The sequence below is a fragment of the Ipomoea triloba genome, chromosome 12 (genome assembly GCF_003576645.1).
Source record: "Ipomoea triloba cultivar NCNSP0323 chromosome 12, ASM357664v1".
NCBI lineage: Eukaryota > Viridiplantae > Streptophyta > Magnoliopsida > Solanales > Convolvulaceae > Ipomoea > Ipomoea triloba.
The window spans coordinates 21,129,076-21,136,425 of NC_044927.1; positions in this window are offsets into that span (position 1 = coordinate 21,129,076).

Genomic DNA, 7,350 nt, shown 5'->3' on the forward strand with positions numbered 1-7,350 from the left:
ATTTCCGCTGCGCATAAAACTTTGTCTTCACCTCGTGAGGTATCGAACCTAAACATCCTAAGTTCAATACACACGAGAGGTCGAAAAGATTTGCAAAATCTTATACAAGTCTATTCCCCCCCCCCTCTAGACTTGTACCCCATCCCCTTGGGACCAACAATTGGTATCAGAGCGTGTTCTCTGATCGATATAAACCTTTGTTTATATTGCCTAGAGATCCTTCTTTGAAAAATCTTCTTAAATATTTTCAAAGCACGAGATAATTTTTCAATATGGACAGCATGTTGTCGAGACATCTTCTCTTTGATCTTAGCAGGTTTGACGACTGGAAAACACGCATGCTTGCGTACTTATCAGCCCTCCATGATGAGATGGCCGAGGTTATAACTTCTGGACCAGTCAAGATCCTAATGGTTAATACTGCTGCAGTTCAAACCCAAGAAATACCAAAGTACATCCCAAAACCTAGGGAAGAATGGACCAGTGATGATAGGAAGAGAAACAACCTGGACAATATTACCAAGGATATTCTCTTCAGAGCTATAGANACCAACAATTGGTATCAGAGCGAGTTCTCTGATCGATATAAACCTTTGTTTATATTGCCTAGAGATCCTTCTTTGAAAAATCTTCTTAAATATTTTCAAAGCACGAGATAATTTTTCAATATGGACAGCATGTTGTCGAGACATCTTCTTTTTGATCTTAGCAGGTTTGACGACTGGAAAACACGCATGCTTGCGTACTTATCAGCCCTCCATGATGAGATGGCCGAGGTTATAACTTCTGGACCAGTCAAGATCCTAATGGTTAATACTGCTGCAGTTCAAACCCAAGAAACACCAAAGTACATCCCAAAACCTAGGGAAGAATGGACCAGTGATGATAGGAAGAGAAACAACCTGGACAATATTACCAAGGATATTCTCTTCAGAGCTATAGACGAAACCATCTTCCCAAAAGTGAGGAAGTGCAAAACGGCAAAAGAGGTATGGGATACTTTGATGTTAATTGGTGAAGGTGACGAACAGGAAAAGGAAAACAAGCTCACCGTGGCCATGAAGAAGTTCGAAGACTTCAAGATGAAGCCAGGAGAGAGCATCGACAGCATGGAGTCTCGGTTCATGAAGCTCACAACCGAGATCAGTGACCTTGAAAAGGAGATCCCACAAAAGGAGCTGAACCTGAAGGTCTTACGTGGCCTCACTAAGGAGTGGGAAGTAAAGGTGATCACGATGAGAGATCACCGAGATCTGAAGGAAACCACAACAGACAAACTCTTCCGGGATCTCAAAGCCTTCGAGTTCGAGATGTTCCCAAGAGATGAGGACATTGTGGATCGACGAAACGTAGCACTTGTTGCTGAGCAACCATCCACATCTTCAAGGTCAGACTCTAATCCTATGAATGTTATGTCTGACGAACAGTTTGCTCTCTTTGTGAGAAAGTTCAGGAAATACATGAAGATGAACCAGGAGAGCAACAAAAGTTCACCTTCCTCCTCAAGAAGGAAAAATGAGAGATATCCATCCAGAAGGACGGAGGAGGAAAATCAGGGTCTATGCTACAACTGTAGAAGACCGGGACATTTCAAGGCCGAATGCCCTTACCCACTAGTAAGCAAGCATCAGGGCCAAGAAGGCAAGGATTCCAAGAGAATAGAGGAATCCAGGGAGAAGCCAACACAAGGTGGCTTCAAAGGATCATCAAAGACGTATCAGCGCAGGAAGGCGCTTGTTGCTGAAGAATTCGAGAGGACAATCGAGGAGTCCGAGACGTCGAGCTCCAGCGAAAGCAGCAGCAGCTCAGAGGATGAGAGGGGGCTCATCTGCTTATACACCGAGGAAGAGGAGAATCAATGCCTAATGGCCATTGACAACGAGGTAACCTCTACTCCTACATCTCGCTGCTCTACTTCTACCTCTCGTTGTTCATCATTTAAAAGCGATGAGGACCCCTTCGAGATGTTGGAATCGCTCAGAAGGAACCTTAACATCGCCAATAGCACTCATGCTAGAGTGATGGATGAAAACAGCAAGCTAACTGCTGAAAGAGATATGCTTAAGAACGTCTCGAAAGAGAATTTGGAGCTGACTCTCAAAGTAAGTGAGTTAGAAGCCAAAGTAATCCTACTATCTGAAGAGTGCAAAGCTCGAGAGACGAGAGAGCTTAATCTTCGAAAGGTCATAGCATCATACACTAATTCCTCCAAAGCTATGGAGAAAATGGTGGTTGATCACAGACCTACAAGTGATAGAACCGGTCTAGGGTTCCATCAAGACCATCTCTCGAGAGATAAACAGACCAATGGTTTGGGAACTTCAAGAAATGGAGGATCTCAACCCAAACCAAATAAAGGTCATAAAGGACCAACAGAAAAGACCAGAGTAGCTATTCATAAACCGTCCCTATACACCAGCAATGGAAAGTATAGGAAAGCTACGAAGAATGGCCGGGTAAACAATATCGAGAGATCACCTTGCTATCTCTCGCAAGGCCATTCCAAGTACAAAAAGAGCTACACTCCATATAATGCTCCTCAAGGCAAATATGGAAGGTCTGAGATCCACATAGTTAGGAACTCACGGATGGAGAAAGGAAGACTCTATCCATCTAGTGAGAATTGGTCATCAAATCACAAGTTCTGGAAGAAACCTCACTTTCAGCAATTTCACATGACCAAACAGCGTATGAAAGGCATGGTGCATAAGCCGGTCGAAAAGTCTCTACCTAAGTTGATTTATGCACCAAAGAGGCCTAAAACCTTTGCTAGCATTCCTTATAATTATCAAACGTACAATGGCTACATTGCGCCTAGGCCTGGAATAATGGGCACAAGGTATAAATGGATGCCTAAACTCACTAACCCACCAGGACCCAAAGTTTGGGTACCTAAACTTGCTTGATTTCCTTGTAGGACACCAGGGACGTGTGGTTCATTGACAGTGGATGTTCGAGACATATGACTGGAAATCTAACACTGCTTGAGAACATCCAACCTATCGAAGGTCCCTTGGTGACATTTGGCGACAACGAGAAGAAGGGGCGCACAAGAGCTGTTGGTGAAATCCAAAAGAATGAGCTGGTTATTAAAGGAGTGTCCTACGTTGAGGGGCTCAAGTTCAATCTCCTTAGTACAAGCCAGTTCTGTGACAAGGGCCACAAAGTTGTCTTCACCAAAAGCAAATGTCAGATTATGAACGAGGAATCTCTCGAAGTCGTCTTGGAAGCAGCAAGGAAAGGAAACATGTACATAGTGGATTGGAGGTCTGCAAAACCATCCCTATGTATGCTAGCAAGGAGCAAGGAAGATTTATGCTGGGATTGGCACAGTAAGCTTAGTCATCTGAACTTCAAGACTATCAACAAGCTTACTAAGAGGAACTTAGTGGAAGGACTGCCCAAAGTGACGTTTCGAAAGGATAAAATTTGTGAGGCATGTCAACGTTGCAAACAGATCAAATCCTCTTTCAAGAGCAAAGCCGATACATCATCCACTAGACCATTAAGTCTTCTTCACATGGACTTATTTGGCCCAGTGGATCCACCCAGCATAAAGGGAAAGAAGTACACTCTTGTGGTAGTGGATGACTACACAAGATTCACTTGGACCGTGTTCTTAACCAAGAAAAGCGAGACAAAAATTGCCCTACCAAATCTCTTGAAACAAGTTCAAGTTGAAAAGGAAGTCTCGATACTAAAGATCCGGTCAGATCAAGGTGGAGAGTTCGTTAATCAAGTAATCGAGAGCTACTGCAACGAGAACGGAATTCATCATCAACTATCAGCTGCTCGAACACCTCAACAAAACGGGGTTGCTGAAAGAAGGAACAGAACTCTCAAAGAAGCCGCAAGGACCATGCTCTCGCAAGCCAACATATCACAAGGATTTTGGGCAGAAGCAATCAACACAGCGTGCTACACCCAAAATCGGTCCTTGATAGTAAAAGGAGTTGGAAAGACTCCATATGAGTTGTGGAATGGAAGAAAACCGAATGTAAGCCACTTCCACTCATTCGGGTGCAAATGCTATATTCACAACAATGGGAAGACTCAACGAAGAACTTTTGAAGAAAAGGCAGATGATGGAGTATTTCTGGGATACTCATCGACAAGCAAAGCACTCAGAGTCTTCAACAAGCGGAGTTTGGTGGTTGAAGAGTCCATACATGTTACCTTTGATGAAAGGGCATCAACAGATCAACCATCAAAGACAACGGAAGCTGCTGAGGAAGATCAGCCAGAGTCTATCGAGAGATCAAACTTACCTCTCGAAGACAAGCAGTCGATAGTTCGAGACGTAGCAGAACTCCAGTCAGAATCAGATGATGAAGAGTCTACCAAGAAGAAAGCGCCTGACTCAGTTGATCAAAACCAGATCATAGATGTTCAACCCATATCTCAACCTTCAATGGAAGTATCAACTGAGGAGCCGCAACCCGACCTAAGATGGCTGAGAAGTCACCCTGCTGATCAAGTGATCGGAGATGTACGTGACAGAGTTCGAACCAGATCAGCTTACAGAGAAAGCATGTTTGCTTGTTTTCTATCTCAAATAGAGCCTAAGGTGATCGATGAGGCTCTAAGCGACGCAGATTGGGTGCAAGCAATGCAAGAGGAACTTCATCAGTTCGAGAGGAACGACGTTTGGGAACTAGTTCCGAGACCTCATCATCAGAATGTCATTGGTACAAAGTGGGTTTTCAGAAACAAGATGAATGAGGATGGAGTTATTGTTAGGAACAAGGCCAGACTTGTTGCCAAAGGCTACTGTCAGGAGGAAGGAATAGATTTTGATGAAACCTTCGCTCCAGTGGCACGTCTCGAAGCCATACGCATCTTTCTCGCATATGCCGCCTTCAAAGACTTTAAGGTATATCAAATGGATGTCAAGAGCGCTTTTCTGAACGGACTTCTCGAAGAAGAGGTGTACGTTGAACAACCTCCGGGTTTCTTGAAGGACGTGGGAGCTGACAAAGTATACAAATTAAAGAAGGTACTTTACGGCTTAAAACAAGCTCCAAGAGCTTGGTACGATACCTTATCCTCTTTTCTACTTCAGTGTGGGTTCACCAAAGGCCTAGTGGACAAAACATTGTTTAGAATTAAGGANCGGGTGCAAATGCTATATTCACAACAATGGGAAGACTCAACGAAGATCTTTTGAAGAAAAGGCAGATGATGGAGTATTTCTGGGATACTCATCGACAAGCAAAGCACTCAGAGTCTTCAACAAGCGGAGTTTGGTGGTTGAAGAGTCCATACATGTTACCTTTGATGAAAGGGCATCAACAGATCAACCATCAAAGACAACGGAAGCTGCTGAGGAAGATCAGCCAGAGTCTATCGAGAGATCAAACTTACCTCTCGAAGACAAGCAGTCGATAGTTCGAGACGTAGCAGAACTCCAGTCAGAATCAGATGATGAAGAGTCTACCAAGAAGAAAGCGCCTGACTCAGTTGATCAAAACCAGATCATAGATGTTCAACCCATATCTCAACCTTCAATGGAAGTATCAACTGAGGAGCCGCAACCCGACCTAAGATGGCTGAGAAGTCACCCTGCTGATCAAGTGATCGGAGATGTACGTGACAGAGTTCGAACCAGATCAGCTTACAGAGAAAGCATGTTTGCTTGTTTTCTATCTCAAATAGAGCCTAAGGTGATCGATGAGGCTCTAAGCGACGCAGATTGGGTGCAAGCAATGCAAGAGGAACTTCATCAGTTCGAGAGGAACGACGTTTGGGAACTAGTTCCGAGACCTCATCATCAGAATGTCATTGGTACAAAGTGGGTTTTCAGAAACAAGATGAATGAGGATGGAGTTATTGTTAGGAACAAGGCCAGACTTGTTGCCAAAGGCTACTGTCAGGAGGAAGGAATAGATTTTGATGAAACCTTCGCTCCAGTGGCACGTCTCGAAGCCATACGCATCTTTCTCGCATATGCCGCCTTCAAAGACTTTAAGGTATATCAAATGGATGTCAAGAGCGCTTTTCTGAACGGACTTCTCGAAGAAGAGGTGTACGTTGAACAACCTCCGGGTTTCTTGAAGGACGTGGGAGCTGACAAAGTATACAAATTAAAGAAGGCACTTTACGGCTTAAAACAAGCTCCGAGAGCTTGGTATGATACCTTATCCTCTTTTCTACTTCAGTGTGGGTTCACCAAAGGCCTAGTGGACAAAACATTGTTTAGAATTAAGGATGGGGATCACATCTTATTGGTGCAAATCTATGTGGACGATATCATTTTTGGTAGCACCAATCCAGACTTGTGCGAGAAGTTCTCCAGTTTGATGAAAGGAAAGTTCGAGATGAGCATGATGGGAGAGCTCAACTACTTCCTTGGACTACAAGTGAGACAGCTTAAGGAAGGTATCTTCATCAACCAGGAGAAATACACCAAGGATCTGCTCAGGAAATACAACATAGAAGGGAAATCCTCAGTCAAAGTACCTATGGGAACCTCTATACGTATCGATGTCGACAGCGAAGGTCGAGAGGTCGATCAAACCACTTATCGAGGTATCATCGGATCTCTTCTTTATTTAACTGCAAGTAGACCAGACNGGCATCAACAGATCAACCATCAAAGACAACGGAAGCTGCTGAAGAAGATCAGCCAGAGTCTATCGAGAGATCAAACTTACCTCTCGAAGACAAGCAGTCGATAGTTCGAGACGTAGCAGAACTCCAGTCAGAATCAGATGATGAAGAGTCTACCAAGAAGAAAGCGCCTGACTCAGTTGATCAAAACCAGATCATAGATGTTCAACCCATATCTCAACCTTCAATGGAAGTATCAACTGAGGAGCCGCAACCCGACCTAAGATGGCTGAGAAGTCACCCTGCTGATCAAGTGATCGGAGATGTACGTGACAGAGTTCGAACCAGATCAGCTTACAGAGAAAGCATGTTTGCTTGTTTTCTATCTCAAATAGAGCCTAAGGTGATCGATGAGGCTCTAAGCGACGCAGATTGGGTGCAAGCAATGCAAGAGGAACTTCATCAGTTCGAGAGGAACGACGTTTGGGAACTAGTTCCGAGACCTCATCATCAGAATGTCATTGGTACAAAGTGGGTTTTCAGAAACAAGATGAATGAGGATGGAGTTATTGTTAGGAACAAGGCCAGACTTGTTGCCAAAGGCTACTGTCAGGAGGAAGGAATAGATTTTGATGAAACCTTCGCTCCAGTGGCACGTCTCGAAGCCATACGCATCTTTCTCGCATATGCCGCCTTCAAAGACTTTAAGGTATATCAAATGGATGTCAAGAGCGCTTTTCTGAACGGACTTCTCGAAGAAGAGGTGTACGTTGAACAACCTCCGGGTTTCTTGAAGGACGT